Source organism: Oryctolagus cuniculus, chromosome 18 (assembly GCF_051225735.1).
Source record: "Oryctolagus cuniculus isolate XC-2025 breed Fujian yellow rabbit chromosome 18, ASM5122573v1, whole genome shotgun sequence".
In the NCBI taxonomy this organism is placed as follows: Eukaryota; Metazoa; Chordata; class Mammalia; order Lagomorpha; family Leporidae; genus Oryctolagus; species Oryctolagus cuniculus.
Window position 1 is genome coordinate 24,888,163 of NC_142884.1, and position 21,060 is coordinate 24,909,222.

Here is a 21,060-nt window from a genome sequence, read left to right on the forward strand (position 1 = left end):
GGCAGCAGCCCTGGTGGTTCTCGCCCCTCCCACCTGACCTGGCTGTCATGCTGACTCCAGCCAGATACATGGGGTGCCAGGTGGACTCAGAGAAAGACCCTGGTCCCTGACTTTGACCTTTTTGGCCTCCTATAAGGCACACTGAGGTCTCTGAGGCACCATGCCATCCCATCCCTGTATGCACGTCAAGGCTCCAATTCCCAGGTCTCTTTGCAGAGCTAAGACCATGGCTTCAGCTTCATGAGGGCTCCAGGAGGGCCGGTACCATCTCTAGACCCGTGAGTTCTACTCTCTCAGTAAGGAGCCTGCAATGAAGAGATGACGGGGTAGCGCTATGGCATAGTAGGTTAAGCCTCTGCCTGCATTGTCAGCATTCCATATGGGCGCCGGTTTGAGCCCCAGCTGCTCCACTTCCAATCCAGCTCTCTGCTGTGGCCTGGGAAACAGCAGAAGATGGCCCAAGTCCTTGGGCCCCTGCACCCACGTGGGAGACCCGGAAGAAGCTCCTGGCTCCTGGCTTTGGAAAGGCCCACCTCCAGCCACTGTGGCCATTTGGGGAGTGAACCAGCAGATAGAAGACCTGTCTCTGTCTCTGTCTCTCTCTGTAACTCTGCCTCTCAAATAAATAAATAAATAAAAATCTAAAAGAACAAAAACAGAGAGTAAGATTATTGTATTATAGACTTAAAAAAAAAAAAAAAAGAGATGACAGGGAAGCCAGCATTGTAGCACAGATTAAGCCACTGCTTGCGTTGCCAGTTCGAGTCCCTGCTATTCCACTTCAGATCCAGCTCCCTGCTAATGTATTTGTGAGAGAAGCAGCAGATGGCCCAAGTGTTTGGGATCCTGCCACCTACACAGGAGACCCGGATGCTGTTCTTGGCTCCTGGCTTTGGCCTGGCCTAACCCCAGCTGTTGTGGCCATTTGTCCTTCTCTCGCTTGCTTGCTCTCTCACTCTCTCCCTCTCTCTCCGATTTTCCCTCTCTGTCACTCTGCCTTTCAATAAATAAATAAATAAATAAATCCTTAAAAAAAAAAAAGAGGTGACAGGAGAGCAACAAATGTCTCAAACCTATGTAGGGTACCTGGGTGTTTTTCCCTTCCTATCCATATGTTTGCGTGTTTAGTGAATGAAGACAAAGTATATCTGCAGGAGGACTCACAGCGCAGACTTGCTAGGTTCGCAGTACAAAATGTTCTCAGGTCTCGGGCAAGAGAGCCAAGGCCGCCCGGTGGCTGGAGCGCCACAGAGGCAAAGGAGTTGCAAGGTCGGCGATGTTCACGTTCAACGCAGAATGGCATGGCTGGCTGTGGGGGTCTCCAGGGCCTCCCGAGCTGGACTGACACCTCTAGAAAGCGGCCCAATTGCTGCGAGCCCAAGTGTTTTGCGGCACATAACTCTGGCACTGTGGGTTTGGGGTGCAGCGGGCAGGGGGGTCAGACCTGCCTCATGGAGAAAGGGCCGCTTGGAAAGGCTCATCCCAGGTTCCTAGGTGTCCCCCAGGGGGTCGTCACTGGAGGCTTCTGTGGCCAGGTCCAGTAGCCCCTGTGGCCTATAGCAGGAGCCGAGACTCTAGGAGCCACAATTAACCCTCTGAAAAGCCTGCTACCCTCACATCCCTGGCCCTCTTTCCAGCCTCCATGGGCAAGGTGACACTGGCACCCCGGGGCACTTCCTCCAAGTTAGCTGTCCAGTTCCGCCTCACAGCCTTCCCCCTGTAGCTTGGGTTCCGCTGCCTATGATGTCAGGAACACTCTTGCCCCTCTCCCTGTTCCTCTCCCCTGCCCCTCCCGGCCATGACACCTTGTTCCACTTTCTTCCCTTCTATCAATCAGCTGCTAGGGCGTCGCACAGCCGGAAGGAGGGGTCTCCTCTGAAGTTCTGCCTATCAACCTGCCACAGACTCTCACTACTGCTGGGAGAGTCTACCGCATTGCTCCTGCCCACCCTGCTTCCTGCCCTCAGAGCCTTCCCACCCTCCTCACACCTCTGCCCCCCCCCCCCCCCGAGCCCTCTTCACTGCTGCAGGCCGAGGTGAAGCCCTCACCAGGCATGTTCAGAACCTCCCGAGGCGAGCCAGATCCTCCTTCTCCTGTCTCAGCAGCCTTTTCTTTCAAAAGGATCCTGCTGGGCCAGCGCCGCGGCTCACTAGGCTAATCCTCCGCCTTGCAGCGCCGGCACACCGGGTTCTAGTCCTGGTCGGGGCGCCAGATTCTGTCCCGGTTGCCCCTCTTCCAGGCCAGCATTCTGCTGTGGCCCGGGAGTGCAGTGGAGGATGGCCCAAGTGCTTGGGCACTGCACCCCATGGGAGACCAGGAAAAGCACCTGGCTCCTGGCTCCTGCCATCGGATCAGCGCGGTGCGCCGGCCGCAGCAGCCATTGGAGGGTGAACCAACGGCAAAGGAAGACCTTTCTCTCTGTCTCTCTCTCTCACTGTCCACTCTGCCTGTCAAAAAATAAAAAATAAATAAATAAATAAAAATAAAAAAGGATCCTGCTGAGACCCTAAAAACTCAACTGTGGGGGCTGGGTGGTGGTGCAGCCAGTTAAGCCACCGCCTGCGAAGTCGGTTCAAGTCCCAGCTTCTGCACTTCCAACCCTGCTCCACATGCTTGGGCTCCTGCCACCCCCATGGGAGACCCAGATGGAGTTCCAGGCTCCTGGCTTCGGCCTGGCCCAGCCCTGGCTATTGTGGCTATTTGGGGAGTAAACCAGTTAATGGAAGATCTCTCTCTCTCTCTCTCTCTCTCTCTCTCTCCCCCACTCTCTGTGTAACTCTGCCTTTCAAATAAAATAAATCTTTTTAAAAATTTCACAGAAAACATGTATTAGGAAAAAATTATTTAAAAAATCAACTATCAAAAAATCGTCCTCTCAATCAAAAGTGACATCTCCAGTGCAGACCTCCCTTCTCAGCTCCAGAGTGACAGCTGAGCTGCATCTTGGTGACTCCTCGTCGTCATGTCCACCTGGAACTCATGGGCTTCTTCCTACTCTTGGCTCCCCCAGGGTCCTTCCCACCCCTGGGAGTGTCATCACCATCATGGCTCATCCCAGAGACCCAGGAGACACCAGGATTCCCTCCACTGCCTAACTCTTCACTTCCATTTCACCACTAGCTTGCATCAGTTTTATTCCAAAATTGTCCTCAGATTGGACCAATTTTCTCTCTCTTTATCATTACCATGGTTCGTGAATGGCTTTCAAAGTGAGGTTTGTATATTTTGTAGTGTGAAAAGGCAATCCACTGGGTTACTCGGAGAAAGTACTAGAATTTATGTATATACTGTATTTTTTATCTTTAAAAAATTATTTTTGTGTGGTGTGTTTGATATAGCAGTTCACATGTCACTTGGGCCTCCTGCATCCTGTATCAGAGTGCCTGGGTTCAGGTCCCACCTCTATTTCCGGTTCCTGCTTTCTGCTGATGTGTGAAGATGCTACCCTGGGAGGTAGCAGGTGACGGTTCCAGTACTGTGATCCTGCCACCCACATGGGAGACTTTGATGGAGTTTCAGCCCTAGCTGCTTTGGACATTTAAGGGAATGAACCAGCAGATCGGAGATCTCTGTATTTCTAATTAAATAAAAATAATTTTTATATGTGTAAATAATATAATACTATATATGTGCGTAATATATAATATAATATAATACTATATATATGTGTAAATAATATAATACTATAGGTATATATATTATTTATGAGTAAAATATAGGTTATATGTAACATTTTTTCTGACAGATGTTCATGAACAAGAAATCTGTGGGCCCTGGTCTAAATCAAGATCACTTGTAGTCTGGACAATCAAAACAGCCTCCAAGGCCGGCGCCGTGGCTCAGTAGGCTAATCCTCCGCCTTGCGGTGCTGGCACACCGGGTTCTAGTCCCAGTTGGGGCGCCGGATTCTGTCCCGGTTGCCCCTCTTCCAGGCCAGCTCTCTGCTGTGGCCAGGGAGTGCAGTGGAGGATGGCCCAGGTGCTTGGGCCCTGCACCCCATGGGAGACCAGGAAAAGCACCTGGCTCCTGGCTCCTGCCATCGGATCAGCGCGATGCGCCGGCCGCGGCGCGCCGACCGCGGCGGCCATTGGAGGGTGAACCAACGGCAAAGGAAGGCCTTTCTCTCTGTCTCTCTCTCTCACTGTCCACTCTGCCTGTCAAAAAAATAAAAAATAAATAAAAAATAAATAAATTAAAACAACAACAACAACAACAAAAAAACAAAAAAACAGCCTCCTAACCAACCTCTGCATCTACTCTCTTTGGAGGAACAAATGCTAAAATATTCATAACATAAAACTTAGCATTATAGGGGCCAGCGCTGTGGCGCAGTAGGTTAATCTTCCGCCTGTGGCACAGGCATCCCATAGGGCGCCAGTTCGAGTCCAGGCTGTTCCACTTCCGATCCCACTCTCTGCTATGGCCTGGGAAAGCAGTGGAAGATGGCCCAAGTCCTTGGGCCCCTGGACCTGTGTGGGAGACCCAGAGGAACCTCCTGTTTCCTGGCTTCGGTTTGGCCCAGCTCCAGCCGTTGCGGCCATTTGGGGAGTGAACCGGTGGATGGAAGACCTTTCTCTTTGTCTCTCCCTCTCATTATAACTCTACCTGTCAAATAAATAAATCTTTTAATAAAAACACCATTATAACCATTTTTGAATGTACAGTTCTGCCGTGTTACACACATTTCCATGGTGCAACCATCATCACCATGCACCTCCAGAACTTTTTCATCTTCCTCAACTGAAAATCTGTATCCAATATACACTCACTAAAAATGTCTTCCCTCCAGGCCCTGGTGACTACCATTTTACCTTCTATTTTTTTTTTTTTTGACAGGCAGTCTATTTTTTTTTTTAACACCCTAGGGCCCACATGTAAGTGGAATCAAAGAACATATGTGTCCTTTCAGGACTGGCTCTTTTCACTTAGAATAATCACATCCATTTGCAGCACATGTTAGAATGTCATTCCTTTTTTTAAAAATTATTTATTCAAAAGTCAGAGTTACACAGAGAAAGAGGCAGAGAGAGAGAGATATTGAGGTCTTCCATCCGCTGGTTCACTCCCCAATTGGCCGCAATGGTCGGAGCTGCGCCGATCGGAAGCCAGAAGCCAGGAGCTTCTTCTGGGTCTCCCACTCGAGTGCAGGGGCCCAAAGACTTGGGCCATCTTCCACTGCTTTCTCAGGCCATAGCAGAGAGCTGGGTGAGAAGTGGAGCAGCCGAGTCTCGATCCAGTGCCCATATGGGATGCCGGCGCTTTAGGCTAGGGCGTTAACCTGCTGCGCCACAGCACCGGCCCCAGAATGTCATTCCTTTTTTATTTGTTCATTTAAATATTGTATTTATTTATTCCAGAGGCAGAGTTACAGAAAGAAAGAGCTACCAACTGCTGGTTTCTCCCCAAATGCCCAGAATGGCTGGGACTGGGCTGGATGGGAGCAGAAGCTGGGGTGCTATTCGGGTGGCAGGAATCCTCTTGAGTCATCAGCAGGACCTCCCAGGGTCTGCACTGGCAAAAAGTTGGACTCAGAAGCCGGAGCCAGGTGTCAAACCCAGGCACTCTGATGTGTGATCTGGGTTTCTTAACCACTAGAGCTAAACACCTGCTCCCCTTCCTTTTAAAAGCTGAAAATTTTCTATTATAGGCGTATGCCACATTTTCTTTATCGATTCATCCCCGGACATTGGGTTGCTTCCACCTCTTGACTATTACTAATACTATGAACATGAGTGTTCAAACACACATATACTTAAAAAGAGACTATTTTTTAATTATTCAATAGAGAGAGCGAGAGCGAGCTTTTATCTGCTGGCTCACACCCCCCAAATGCCTGCAATAGCCAGGCCGGGGGCAGGCTGAAGCCAGGGGCCCATGAACTCAATCCAGGTTTCCCAGGCAGGTGGCAGGCACCAAAGTACTTGAGCCAACACCTGCTGCCTCCCAGAGTGAGCATTAGCAGGACTCCGGAGTAGCTAAGACGTGAACCAGGTGTTCAGCTATGAGATGTGGGTATCCTCACTGGCTGGGTCTAACATGAACCCCTACCTCTATCTTAACTCTCTTGCCCAGTCCTCCACCCCACAGCCAGAGTAATCTTTTCAAAATCACAAGTACAGTCAGATAGTCCCTTAACACACACACACACACAAGCTCCCCTAGTTTTGCAAACGTGATCAGGTTAAGAGCTTTGTTGAACACCGAACAGTCGGGAACACCTGCTGTTTCTTCCGTTGCACTTTTTTTTTTTTTTTTTTCTTTTTGTTGCAACCCTCTCTTGCGGACCTCAGTGCCTGCTCCAAGCCCAGGGAATTCCCAGCTCGCCCTCTGCCACTAGGTCAGGGTACTTTCTCCCTCCCTCCTCCACTTTCCCCTTCTGGCACTTGTCACTGCTGGCACTCCATTGTCGTGATACGAAATGCGAAAAAAATGAAACCTATGAGGGTGAAAGTGCTATCCAGCGCTTCCACGGCCGGTCAGGGCCTGGCACCTCGCGAGCGCTCATTCGCTCAGGACCCAAAAAATCCAAGGGGACGCAGCCGACCGCCCCCGCCCCCCCGCCCCACGCCCGGTGGCCAAGGCTGGCCGCGAGGACTCAGGCCGCCAGTCCTCACCCCGCTTCAGCCCTAGCCATCCCGCAGGCAGCTCCACAGTGCCCGCGGGCAGAGGCCCGCTCGCGCGAGGGGAGTGTCCACTCCCGTCTCGGGATCCGCAGCAGCCGGGGCGTCCGCCTGGGGCGGGGGCGGGGCCGGCCTGGAGACGTCACTTCCGGTGTACACAGCCGGTCCGGGCGGTGCGCTGGGGGCCGCGGCGCGTCGCAGGTGAGGAACGGGCGCGAGCGGGCGCGGGCCGGCGCGGGCCGGCGCGGTTGGGCGGTGGGCTGTGGGCGGTGGGCGGCGGCTGGGGCTGCCGGCGGGGCGAACTCTCAGGGTGCCGCTCCGTTCGGGGCCACAGGGCGCGGGGCCGTGCGCTCCCGCCCCTCGCCCGCTCGCTGTGGAGGACGCCGGGCTCTGCGGGCGCTGGCCGAGCGGACGGAAGCCCGGAGGGGCCTCCCGGTGCGGGCCAGGGACGGGGGACGCGGCGGCTTGTGCAGCCGACGCGGGACGGGCGGGGGCGGGTCGGCACCGGTCACGCCGGTGAGGGGGGCGCTCCCTGTGGCTCGCAGGGCCCGGGAGGTCGGTTGGCGTCGGCACCCGCTTCCGGAAGCCCGCTGGGCCGTCCGCTGAGGGCCGGCGGCCTGTGGGCGGCGGGCGGCCGGGGTCCGCCGGGGCTGGAAGGGGACGCGGCCCTCACGCCGCCCCGCGGCTGCCCGGCCGGCCGCGAGCACCTTCCGCGTCGTGCCGAGCCGCCGGGAATGTGATTTGCCGGCCGTGGAGCCGGCTGGCGCCGTGGGGGGCGGGGGAGGGTCCCGCGGGGACCCGGGGAGGGCCCGGGGCTCAGGATGGGGGACCCACGCCCGCGGGGCGAGCGCAGGGGCAGGGGTGTGTCTTCCTGCTCCGCGCCGTGCGGGGAAAGAAGCAAGCCTGGCTGGCATGATAAGAATTTTGTTTATACTTCTCAGAAAATTTGCCAGGAAAACCTCAGCGTGTGGGGGCCCCGGTTAGAAAATAGCTTGTCCCCGCCCCTCACCCCCGTTATAAAGGCAATTTGTTCTCTCGTAAAACCCTTGGACACAGCACGGAAAGTGTAGGGGAGAAAATGACAGTCATCTGCCACCCCGCCGCTCGGTAGCGACCACTGCGAACATTTTGGTGACATCAGTAAATGTAGATTTGTGTTGTCGTGTTTGTGGACCTCGTAGTAGACCATCGTGCACCGTGATTTAACCAAGTCCTGCTGATGCACATTAGGTTGCTTCCCATTTGTCACAGATAAGCAGTTCTGACAAGATTTGGCCGATTATTGTGTCGTGATAGATTTACGAATAGGGTGAAAGGTAACATTGAAATACAGTTTTTTTTTTCTTTTGTTTACTTGTTCGGGAAATTCTGTTATAAGAAAATTCCATCCATGTTCACTTCTTCTCGTTTCATGGTTTATTTATAATTATTATTTTTACTTTTAGCCATTTAATCCACTTAAAATTTATTTTTGGTTTAAACTATGAAATGTTTTCAAAATGACTAGTCGTTTATTTATTGAATATGCTATAGCATCAGCATTTTACCATATTTTAGACCTGACGGTTTGAGTATGTGTTTGTAAAGGGCTACTTACAAATTTCATATTTAGATTTTGTGGATGCTTAGATGTTTTCAAATTCCTTGAAAATATCACAGTGTTTTCTCAATAGCCTCTGTTTTTTTCTTTTTCAATTATTTTATGTCCAAGGGATGATTTCATATTAGAAATTTATTTTCCCTATTATTACTGTCTTTTGAAGCAGAAGTCTAGTTTACTGCTATTTCATTTGCTTTCTTGCTGGCAGGTTAATAAGCTCCATATGAAGAGTTCAGGTTTGTTGTGGCAACTTTTCAGTCTGGCATTTGAGATTCTAATCTTCCTCTATTTTTGCACACGAATACGTAGGTTAGCATTGGAGACCAAGATAGAAAAGTTCTCAGATTCCCTTGGCAAGCCTAGATTTTTCAATCTAAAATTATCTCTGGATTTTTTGGAAGACAACATGATTTAAGCATCCTTTTTTCTCCTTTTTGAACGTTGCACAGGATTCTGTGAAAATTTTACTCACTATTCTGTTGAAAAACTGAAGCCTCATTCCCCAGGAGCTCAATGTCAAGTAACTCTTCCAAGTCTTTGGGAAAATAAGAGCACCTGAGAGCTAGGAAGGTGGGGCATCACACGGTTTGGTTAGGCTTGGTTATCCATAGTCTTTCTTTCACTCCTATGACTTGTTCTTTAGTCAGAAACGGACCTTCCCAGCTGGGCAAAGAATGTTGGTTTGCATAAGGAATTGTTTGCTCTGGAGTTGGAGAAAAGCACTTTGACATTTTCTCAGTGTAAGTTCACAGAGAGCTTGAAGTCTCAGGGGTTGCACTCTGCATGTCTTTTTCTGTACTAGAACCGCCGTCCTGTGGGTCCCCTAGTTGGTGCTAGCTCATTTCCCTTGTAAATGACTGTAAATAGTAAGCCATTCTTTTGTGAGAAACCTTGTTTTTGGTTGGCCTTTCTTATTTTTTAAAAAAGATTTATTTATTTATTTATTTGAAAGGAGTGGCAGAGAGAGGTCTTCCATTCACTGGTTCACTCCCCAAATGGCCCCAATGGCTGGAGCTGGGCTGATCCGAAGCCAGGAGCCAGGAGCTGCTTGTAGGTCTCCTACGCGGGTGCAGGCGGTGGCTTTACCTCTACGCCACAGCACTGGCTCTTTATTATTATTATTTTTTAAAGATTTATTTATTGGGGCCAGTGCTGTGGTGTAGCGGGTAAATCTGCTGCCTGTGGTGCTGGCATCCCACATGGGCACTGGTTCAAGTGCTGGCTGCTCCACTTCCAATCTAGCTCTCTGCTAATGCACCTGGGAAAGCAGAGGAGGATGGCCCAAGTCCTTGGGCCCCTGCACCCACATGGGAGACCTGGAAGAAGCTCCTGGATTCTGGCTCTGGATCAGCCCAGCTCCGGCTGTTGTGGCCATTTGGGGAGTAAACCAGCAGATAGAACTCTCTGTTTCTCTCTAACTCTACCATTCAAATAAATAAATATTTTTTAAAAATTATTTTTATTTATTTGAAAGGCACAGTTACAGAGAGGGAGAGACAGATCTTCTAGCTGGTTCCCTCCCCTAATGGCCACAACGGCTGGGGCTAGGCCAGACTGAAGCCACCAGCCAGGAGCTTCATCTAGTCTCCCACGTGGGTGTAGGGGCCCAAGCATTGGGGTCATCTTCTGCATTAGCAGGGAGCTGGATCAGAAGTGGAGCAGCTGGGACGCCAGCTGGTGCCCGTGTGAGATGCTAGCATCATAGGTGGTAGTTTTACCCACTGTGCCACAACGCTGGCCTCAAATAAAGAAATCTTTAAAAAAAATTTTTTTTTAAAATTTATTTGAAAGGCAGAGTTTCAGAGAAAGAGAGAGAGATCAGTCATCCATCCGTGGTTCACTCCCCAACGTAGTTCACTCTGCAATATCAGAGCTAAGCCAAGCTGGAACCCAGGAGTCTAGAATTCCATCCAGGTCTACCACATTGGTGACAGGGACTCTAGTACTTGGGCCATGTTCCCCTGCTTTCCCAGGTGCATTAGCAGGGACCTGGATTGAAAGTGGAGCAGCTAGGACTCGAACTGATGCTCATGGGATGTAGGCATTGCAGGCAGTGGCTTAATCTGCACCAGCCCTGATTGGCCTTTTGCTTTAAAATTTTTTCATTTTTTTTTATTTGAAAGGCAGAGAGAGACACACAGAAAAGAGAGATCTTTGATCTGCTGGTTTATTTTGTAAATGCTTACAACTGCTGGGGCTGGCCTGGGTCAAAACTGGTAGCCTGGAACTCCATCTGTGTCTTCCGTGTGGATGACAGGTACTGAACTGCTTGAGCCATCACCTGTTGCATATTAGTGCATCTGAGGTACACATTAGCAGGAAGCAGAGCAGGGACTGGAACCCAGGGATTTCAATAAGGGATGCAGGCATCCTTAGCAGTGTGCACTTAGCAGACCACTGTGCTGCAGGTCTGCCCCTTGTCATTTACTTTTTATCCCTACATCTTTAATTAGATGTTGTACCTTTTCTCCTTTTTCTTTTTTCTTTTTTTTTTTTTTTTTTAAGATTTATTTATTAATTTGGAAGGCAGTTACAGAGGGAGGGAGAGAGAAAATCTTCCATCTGCTGTGTCACTCCCCAAATGGCTGCAACAACTGGAGCTGGGTTGATCCAAAGCCAGGAGCCAGGAGCCTCTTCTGGGTCTCCAATGTGGGTGCAGGGGCCCAAGCACTGGAACCATCTTCTACTGTTTTCTCAGGCCATTAGCAGGGAGATAGAACAGAAGAGGAGCAGCAGGGCCGGTGCTGTGGCGTAGCTGGTAAAGCCACTGCCTACAGTGCCGACCTCTCACATGGGCACCAGTTCAAATCCCAACTGTTCCACTTACAATCCAGCTCTCCGCTATGGCTTGAGAAAGCAGTAGTAGATGGCCCAAGTCCTTGGGCCCCTGCACCCACATGGGAGACCGGGAAGAAGCTCCTGGCTCCTGGCTTCAGATCGGTGCAGCTCCAGCTGTTGCAGCCATCTGGGGAGTGAACAAGTGGATGAAAGACCTCTCTCTCTCTCTCTCTCTCTCTCTCTCTCTCTCTCTGCCTCTCCTTTTCTCTATGTGTAACTCAAATAAATTAAGAAATCTTAAAAAAAAAAAAAATGGAGCAGCAGGGACTCAAACTGGTGCCTATATAGGATGCTGGCACCACAGGCCCCTGTTGTACCTTTTTTCTAAGGGACTTTGAAGACATTATTGGTCCTAATGTGAATGAGCAAGAGGAGATGCAGTGAATTTAGTCAGCTCACATTTTTGCAGTACATATAATACAATCCACTTGCTTTCTTGGGAGATCAGAATATAGAGCTGAAAGGTATACCTTAGAAGGGAAAGTCAAACAAGGAGCTGCCATAATGTATAAGTACCTGGAAGGAGAGATACTGAATGAACTCTGCCAGGTCTCAGAGCTCTTTCCAATCTGGTTCACTGTGTTTATCTCCAAGGCCTGGAATGCAGTGTTCTGGAAATGCTTAAGTATTTGTTGAATGAATGAATGACCATCCGAGAATGGTACCAAAATAAATATTACACAGATCTGCCATCTATAGGAAACATATAAGCCAAGAGACATTTTATAAATGTAGTTTAAAGAATTTTAGGGAAAACTTGAAATTCAACCAAATTGACCCAGCTCTAACCCTGGGAAAGCATGATTGGAATGTGTTTGTGGCCAGAAAGCTTAAACTTAATTTTGTATCCTCGGAAGAAAGACTTGCGTTTCTAGGGGAGAGTAGGGATGATTGTGGAAACTGAACTGTGGTGTCCAGGAGAGGAATTATGTGGTGTGTCTGGAGCTCCGGAGTGGAGCGGGTCCAAGGAATGAATGGATGTGTCCCTGTTGATTACTCTACCTGTAAGGGTCTGTCCCTGGCTTAGCTTCTGTCTCCCTAATACCTTCTGCTTAGGACATGATTTCATGTGGAACTTTCTTGCCAAGGAGAGAATGTGAATGGTTAAGAGCTCTGCATCCAAACTGCTTGGGTCAGATTCTGGTCCTGGGGTGCTAGCTTACTCCGTTCATATTCCCATCTGTGGAATGGGGGTAATAATAGCACCTTTCAATCAGTGCTGCTGCAGCTTTGAGCACTGCTGCCTGGCACCTGGTGAGTGCTCAGCAAGTGGTGGCTCTCATTGGTGTTTGTAAACTTAGTAACTGACCTTCTAGGTAGTACATCAGTCCTCTTGAACTTAAAGAACTTAAGTCAGTCCTTGTGAACCTGCTTGTTCCTTGCTGTACTGGCAGAGCTGGTGTCCACACTGTGGTAAGGAACGCCAGATAGCCTCTTCTCACTGCTCAGCTGAGGCATCCAGCCTGCAGTTTTTAGGGAATGCTTCCTGGGGAAGGCAGTTCTTGAGTACTGTGGGGAAGAATTAGTCCAGGACCACAGTTAGGGGTGAGGACTCTTAGGCAGGAGTATGACATGTAGTTGTTTTTTTTTTTTAACTTTTATTTAATAAATACAAATTTCCAAAGTACAGTTTATGAATTACAGTGGCTTCCCCCCATAAGTTCTTTTTTTTAATTTAATAAATGTGAATTTACAAAGTGCAACTTTTGTATTGTTGTGGCTCCCCCCCCAACCTCCGTCCCTCCCACCCTCCCACGGCCCTCCCATCTCCTACTCCCTCTCCCATCCCGCCCTTCATCGAGTTTCATTTTCAATCACCTTCATATACAGAAGATCAACTTAGTATACACTAAGCAAGGATTTCAACAGGCTGCACTCACACAACCGCACAAAGTATAGGGCATTGTTTGACTAGTAGTGTTGTTTTTAAGTTTCATAGTAAAACACATTAAGGACAGAGATCCTACGTGGGGAGCATGAACCCAGTGACTCCTGTTGTTGATTTAACAATTGGCACTCTTATTTATGACAGCAGCAATCACCCGAGACTCTTGCTATGAGCTCATGACATGTAGCTGTACAAAGGCATAGAGGTGAGCAAGCACGAGATATTTGAGCTGTAGGAGATTTAGCGTAAAGAGTATACAGCTATGAATAGGGAATAGAGGGAAATGAGATTGGAGAAGAAAGTAGGCCAGCTCTTTTTTTTTTTTTTTTTTTTTTTTTTTGAAAGAGTTACAAAGAGAGGAGGAGAGACAGAGAGGTCTTCCATCTGTTGGTTCATTCCCCAAGTGGCCACAAGGACCGGGGCTAGGCCAGGCCAGAGCCAGGAGATTCTTCTGGGTCTCCCACATGCGTGCAGGGGCCCAAGGACTTGAGACAAGCTCCGCAGCTTTTCCCAGGCAGCTAGATGAGAAGTGGAGCAGCTAGGACTCGGATGGGCGCCCGTGTAGGACGCTGGCATTGCAGATGGTGGCTTTACCCACTGTGCCACAGCACAGGCCCCAGGCCAGCTCTATTTATTTTTATTTTTATTTATTTATTTATTTATTTTTTGACAGGCAGAGTGGACAGTGAGAGAGAGAGAGAGAGACAGAAAGGTCTTCCTTTGCCGTTGGTTCACCCTCCAATGGCCGCCGCGGCTGGCGCACTGCAGCCGGCGCACCGCGCTGATCCGAAGCCAGGAGCCAGGTGCTTCTCCTGGTCTCCCATGGGGTGCAGGGCCCGAGCACTTGGGCCATCCTCCACTGCACTCCCTGGCCACAGCAGAGAGCTGGCCTGGAAGAGGGGCAACCTGGACAGAATCCGGCGCCCCAACTGGGACTAGAACCCGGTGTGCCAGCGCTGCAAGGCGGCGGATTAGCCTAGTGAGCCGCGGCGCCGGCCAGCTCTATTTATTTATTTGAAAGAGCTACAGTGTTAGAGGGAGAGAGAGAATGACCTGTCTGCTGGTTCATTCCCCAGATGGCCACAACAACCAGGGCTGGGCCAGGCTGAAGCCAGGAGCTTCATCTGGGTCTCCTATGTGGGTGCAGGGGCCCAGGCAGTTAGTCCATCTTCTGCTGCTTTCCCAGGTGCATTAGCAGGGAGCTGGATCAGAAGTAGAGCAGCCGGGACTCCAGCCGGCGCCTATATGGGATGCCGTTGCAGCAGGCTGCGGCTTTACCTGCTCCGCCACACTGCCGGCTCCCAGCCCAGCTCTAAAGAAGTAACATTATCTGATTTATTGGGCAGTGACGATGCTTCAGGTCCTACTGTGCTGACCAGGTTTGCTTCTAAATGCCTTCTGTATATTACTTTGTTTAGTCTTCACAGCAGTTCTATGATGTAGGTACTTAACACAAGTGACATGTTTCAGCCTGCATACCATGTAAAGCAACCCTCACTATCTTTTGTATGTAGGAAAGCTTTCAGTGATCCTGATGAAGGCCAGGCCTACCAATGACCTCTGACTAATGCAACCATCTTGGGTTAAAATGTTACAAAAGTTAATAAAAACAATATAGTTGTAGATATGAATCAAACTCAGAGAAATTATTCAGTGGAAAAAACAAAATGCAGAACAGTATGTATATGTGGTTACTTTTTTTTTTTTTTTTATACAAAAAAAGAAAACTTGGGCCAGCGCCGTGGGCCCAGCAGGTAAAGTCACTCCCTGCAATGAGGACATCTTGTGTGGGTACCCATTCATGTCCTGGCTGCTCCACTTCCAGTCCAGCTCCCTATTGATGGCCTGGGAAAAGCAACAGAAGATGGTCCAACTGTATGGGCACCTGCCACCCATGTGGGAAACTAGATGAAGCACCTGGCTTCTGGCTTCAGGAAGCCCACCTGGCAGTTGCAGCCATCTAGGGAATAAACCAGAGCTGATGGAAGACCTATCTCTGTCTTTTTTTCTCCATAACTCTGCAAAATAAATAAATAAATAGATAGATATGTGATCAGTTCCTAAGTACATGCAAAATTTCCAGGATGATAGAAAAAAAAGAAAAAACAGTGGTTGGCTTTGGGATGAAGCTTCAGAAAACCAGGCTGTTGGATGGACTTAGATTTTACTTAAATACCGTTTTGTAGGGCATGATTTTTTTTCTCTTATGTATACGTATTGTGTTCTCAGTCTTAAAATTAATGAATTTAAAAATCATTGTCTGTGGTGTACAAGGCAGTCCGTCAGGTAGAAAGAGAATGGCTCTCAGAGACCTGTGTTCAAGTCCTTTTTTTTTTTTTTTTAATAGATTCATTTATTTGAAAGGCAGAGTTACAGAGAGACAGGGAGAAAGAGATTGAGTGGAGCAGCTGGGACTCGATATTCAAGACTTGACTCTGCTGCTTACTAGCCACTCTTAAGTCACGCGTAACTATGGCTTTCCTCAGTTTATCTAATTTGACCACGGGGGAGGTAATAACACCTACCTCCTGTGGTGATGGTGAGACTCTCCTGAGTTAGTATTTGTACATCCCTTAGAACAATTGCTGACAGGTGTATGGGTTTTTTGTTGTTGTTTGTTTTTCTTTTTTAGGTGTGTGTTTTTTGCTGTCGGTGGTGCTGTGGCCCAGCACCGTGCACTACAACAAATGTGAAGATGTGTGCAGCCTCTGTCTTTGGTGCTTCTAGTTTGTTTGGAGTGGGAACATACACAAGCTAATGACAAGTATTGACAACAGAGGCCACAGGCGCTCAGGGGAGGCTCCGTGGAAGCTAAGGTGGCTCAAGATAGTAGTTTCACTGAAACGGTGAACCTTAAATATGAATAACTTCTAGTAAAATGAGGGGGGGAAGCACAAAAGGACTGGCTCCAAGGGTGCTGTATCCCAGACAGCCTGAGGCAGAAGAATCAGAAAAACAAACGAGCTTTGAAGGGGGTCTGCAATTAAAGTATGTTATGACATGGCATGTTGTCATTACGTGGCAGATTTCCTAACATACATAAAATAATATGGTTTGTAGACGATTTATAAACAGTGGCATCTTAGATGCGGTGGTTCTGCCTTGACCTTTGAAGTGGCTGTGAGGGGTTCTTGTGTAATGTAACAGACCCTTTAATACACTGCATGTGGGTCATTCCCAGGTTGATGCCTGTTGGCAGTGCTAGCAGTGAGTGTTCATGATATAGGCATCTACATTTACTGTGAATCTATCTCTAGGATTCATTCCTAGATACAATACTGCTTTTTAAAAAACTACTTTGACTGTGTTGCTTGTGTCTGGGCCAGTGTCAGATGAGTGCTTTACGAAATTGGCAGTTGCAGCGAATCTTAATTAGGGGGTTTCTGAATATATTACTTTAAATTTTCTTTTTTTTTTTTTTTTGAAGATTTATTTATTTATTTATTTTTTTTTTTTTTTTTTTTTTTTTTTTTTTGACAGGCAGAGTGGACAGTGAGAGAGAGAGACAGAGAGAGAAAGGTCTTCCTTTGCCGCTGGTTCACCCTCCAATGGCCGCCGCTGCAGCCGGCGCACCGCGCTGATCCTGGCAGGAGCCAGGAGCCAGGTGCTTTTCCTGGTCTCCCATGGGGTGCAGGGCCCAAGCACCTGGGCCATCCTCCACTGCACTCCCTGGCCATAGCAGAGAGCTGGCCTGGAAGAGGGGCAACCGGGACAGAATCCGGCGCCCCAACCGGGACTAGAACCCGGTGTGCCGGCGCCGCAAGGTGGAGGATTAGCCTATTGAGCCACGGCGCCGGCTGAAGATTTATTTATTTATTAGGCAGAGTTAGACAGGTCTTCCATCCACTGGTTCACTCCTCAAATTGCCGCAACAGCTGGAGCTGGGCTGATCTGAAGGCAGGAGCAAGGAGTTTCTTCCGAGTGTCCCATGCAGGTGCAAGTGCCCAAGCACTTGGGCCATCTTCCACTGTTTTCCCAGACCGTAGCAGAGAGCTGGATCAGAAAAGGAGCAGCTGGGACTTGAACTGGTGCCCATATGGGATGCAGGCACTGCAGGCAGAGGCTTAGCCTCCTGCGCCATAGCACTGGCCCCTTATTTTCTTATTAAAGATGACTTTGAGGTTAGGTTCTGGTCAGATGTAACTATGGCTGGGGAACCTGGGGATATCTGGGTCTGCTGCTACCCAACTCCCAGGTCCCAGACACTTAGGGGAACAGCAGTAGAAGAAAGCTGACTTGATTCCTAAACTTGGTTGCTACAGGGTCAGGCGCTATGGCATAGTGGGTTAAGCCTCTGCCTCCAGTGCCAGCATCCCATATGGGTGCCAGTTTGTGTCCCGGCTGCTTCTCTTCTGATCCAGCTCTCTGCTATGGCCTGGCCAAAGCAGCAGAAGATGGCCCCTGCACCCATGTGGGAGACCTGGAAGAAGCTCCTGGCCCCTGGCTTCAGATCGGCTCAGCTGATGTGGCCATTTGGAGAGTGAACCAGTGGATGGAAGACTTATCTCCCTGACTCTCTCTCTCTCCCTCTCTCTCTGTAACTCTACCTCTCAAATAAATAAATAAATCTTAAAAATGGTGCTGCGGACTCTGGTGTCCTACACAGGGAGAAGTAAACCTGATCCCTCTCATCAGCACTCAAAGACCTGTCCTGCTCCCTGTGTGTGTGTGTGTGTGTGTGTGTGTTTAAGATTTATGTATGTATTTGTTTTTTTTTTTTTTTTTTTTTTGACAGGCAGAGTGGACAGTGAGAGAGAGAGACAGAGAGAGAAAGGTCTTCCTTTGCCGCTGGTTCACCCTCCAATGGCCGCCGCTGCAGCCGGCGCACCGTGCTGATCCTGGCAGGAGCCAGGAGCCAGGTGCTTTTTCCTGGTCTCCCATGGGGTGCAGGGCCCAAGCACCTGGGCCATCCTCCACTGCACTCCCTGGCCATAGCAGAGAGCTGGCCTGGAAGAGGGGCAACCGGGACAGAATCCGGCGCCCCGACCGGGACTAGAACCTGGTTTGCCGGCGCCGCAAGGTGGAGGATTAGCCTATTGAGCCACGGCGCCGGCTCAATGTATGTATTTGAAAGGCAGAGTTAGAGAGAGGCAGTGAGAGAGAGATCTTCCATTCACTGGTTCACTTCCCAAATGGTTGCAACGGCCGGAGCTAAGCGCATCCGAGGCCAGGAGCTTCTTCTGGGTATCCTACGTGGGTGCAGGGGCCCAAGCACTTCGGTCATCTTCCACTGCTTTCCTGGGCACATTAGCAGACAGGTGGATTAGAAGTGGAGCAGCCGGGACTCAAACCAGCACCCATATGGGATGCTGGCACTGCAGACTGGGGCTTTAACCTGCTGCGCCATAGTGCCAGCTGCACCCCCATGCCTTAATGTGAGAGCGAATGTACCACATCCTTGTGCCTGAGTAACTTTGTCCTGTACTTTGTAATGTAACTTGGTGGATCCTCCTCAACTGTGTGCATGCTGTTCTTCTAGCTTAGGGCTGAAGGAAGAGGGAATGGTAGGCACACAGAGCATCACTTTTAGTTTGTTGGCTGGACTTAGGGAGTTGGGGCCAAAGCTGTAAGAAGTTAAGTTGTATTTATGAAAGTTGCTGTAACTGTGAGGTATTGGCTGGGGTTGGGGTGGAGGATTGTTTTTGCTAATGATAGACCAGGTGAAGAATTGCAATGGAAGGGCATTTAAGAAACTAGTTAAGGGGCCGGCATTGTGCTGTAGCCAGTAAAACTGCCACCTGTGACATTGGCACCTCACATGGGCACTGGTTTGAGTCCCAGCTGCTCTAGCTCCCTGCTAATGTGCCTGGGAAAGCAGCAGAAGATGGCCCAAGTGCTTAGGCCCTTGCACCCAGGTGGGAGACCAGAGAGAGGTTCCTGGGTCCTGGCTTTGGACCAGCCCAGCTCCGGCTGTTGTGGCCTTTTAGGGAGTGAACCAGCAGATCGAAGATCTCTGTCTTTGTCTCTTCCTCTCTCTATATAACTCTGACTTCCAAATAAATAAATAAATCTTAAAAAAAAAAAAAAAAGAAGAAGAAGAAGAAGAAGAAGAAGAAGAAGAAGAAGAAACTGGTTAAGATGCCTGTGTCACATGTCAGAGTGCCTTGGTTCAACTCTGGCTCCTGCCTCCAGCTTCCTGCTGATGCAGACCCTGGGAGGCAGCAGTGATGATTCAAGTAATTGGGAAACACGCACATGTATTTTCTCCATTTCCAACTTTAATCTTTTTTTTTTTTTAAAAAGATTATTTATTTGAAAGTCAGAGTTAAACAGGGAGAGGAGAGGCAGAGAGAGAGAGAGGTCTTCTATCGAATGGTTTACTCCCCAACCGGCCGCAACAGCTGGAGCTGCGCCGATCCGAAGCCAGGAACCGGGAGCTTCTTCTGGGTCTCCCATGCAGGTGCAGGGGCCCAAGGACTTGGGCCATCTTTCACTGCTTTCCCAGGCTATAGCAGAGAGCTGGATCGGAAGTGGAGCAGCCCAATCTCAAACTAGAGCCCTTATGGATGCCGGCGCTTCAGGCCAGGTGTTAACCCACTGCGTCACAGCGCAGGCCCCTCCGACTTTAATCTTTACATGCTTGACTGTTGTGGGAGTTTAGAGGGTGAATCAGAAGATGGAGTTCTCTCTCTCTCTCTCTCTCTGCCTCTCAAACAAGCAAAAATTAAAAGGGAAAAAACAAACAAGAATTGTAGTAGATCAGTCCTTAGCCTCTTAACTAGTCAGTTAACTAGGCTTCTTTCACAACAGTTGCTTTCATTTAGTGAGGCTCAAAATATGCCAGGTGCTGTGCTTTATGTATTTCTTTGTCACCACACTACTGAACAAAGTGAGGCTCATGAGTTCAGGTGACTTGTTTAAGATCATACAGTAAGTGCCACTCATTAGGCTGATATTTTGAGCAAGTATTCCTGTCTAGGTCTGTCTGACTCTTATAACCCATACCAGTAACTACTGTGCTTTGGCAGTGCCTGGTTTCCATGAAGTTTTTCTTTGGAATGGAGCATCTTACCCCAAAGCTAAGCACATGAGCGTTTTCTCCTTTGTCTGCTAGTAGACTATAAACTCCTTGAGAGCATATATCATGTCTCTGTCTCTTCATTGCATCCCTAATGCCTGGAGAAGTGCTGTGCACATAGTAGGACCTCAGTAAATGTTTGAGTATGTTGAGTTATCCTGTTCTCAGGCTCTTTCAGGGGTAGATGGTCAGGAGGCTGCTAGAATTTCTTTATTTCTAAATGTTTGGCCTGCTGAAATGCTTGTGGGGAAGAACAGGTTTCCATCTGTGACTGACTTGCTGGTCTTTTTGAGGGATGGGAAGCTTGCTGGAGTTGCTGTACTGGAGACAGTGTTTCCAGCCTGGAGGAAGGAGTTGGCTGTAGTTATGTTGATAAAATTTTTCATGAGTGCCTTATATTTTCAGAATTGATCTTTAAACTGAATATTATTTGTCTAAAGAATATTTTTCCATAGTAAGAAAAATAATTTCCAAACTATAGTTTGGTTTATCCATTTATATGTTTCTAGATACGTATTTTTCCTCATTTGATGTTAATTTTGGATAGGTCCCACAGGCCAGAGTTGCTAAGAATGAGTAGCAGTATAGAATTTTTAAAAAAATTTTTTTATTTGAGAGGTAGAGACAGAGAGAGAGGTCCTCCCTCTGCTGGTTCACTCCCCAAATGGCCGCAACGGCCAGAGCTGCGCCAATCCGCAGCCAGGAGCCAGGCGCCTCTCCCTGGTCTCCCACGCAGGCACAGGGGCCCAAGAACCTGGGCCATCCTCCACCACCCTCCTAGGCCACAGCAGAGAGCTGGACCGGAAGAGGAACAGCCAGGACTAGAACTGGCGCCCACATGGGATGCGGGCCCCGCAGGCTGAGGATTAACCCATGATGCTGGCCCCTCAGTATAGAATTTTAAGTTTACCTTTCTTTCTTTTTTTTTTTTTTTTTTTTTTTGACAGACAGGGTGGACAGTGAGAGAGACAGAGACAGAGAGAAAGGTTTTCTTTTTGCCGTTGGTTGACCCTCCAATGGCTGCCGCGGCCGGCGCACCGCACCGATCTGAAGCCAGGAGCCAGGTGCTTCTCCTGGTCTCCCATGGGGTGCAGG

General features: G+C 49.1%; 1 protein-coding gene across 11 annotated transcripts in view; it reads left to right on the forward strand.

Annotated features, from left to right (window-relative positions):
* The first annotated feature begins 6,603 nt into the window (after window positions 1-6,603).
* The window catches only part of GARRE1 (granule associated Rac and RHOG effector 1), a 98,994-nt gene continuing 84,537 nt past the window's right edge, over window positions 6,604-21,060 (forward strand). For 2 of the 11 annotated variants that reach the window (XM_051846733.3, XM_051846738.3), the window contains exon 1: window positions 6,604-6,822. The gene's annotated coding sequence lies outside the window, so the exon portion shown is untranslated. Of the gene's footprint in view, window positions 6,823-7,666; window positions 7,938-8,864; window positions 8,962-21,060 lie in introns of those variants that run through there. The other 9 variants (XM_051846737.3, XM_070063225.2, XM_051846736.3 and 6 more) reach the window with 7 other exon arrangements.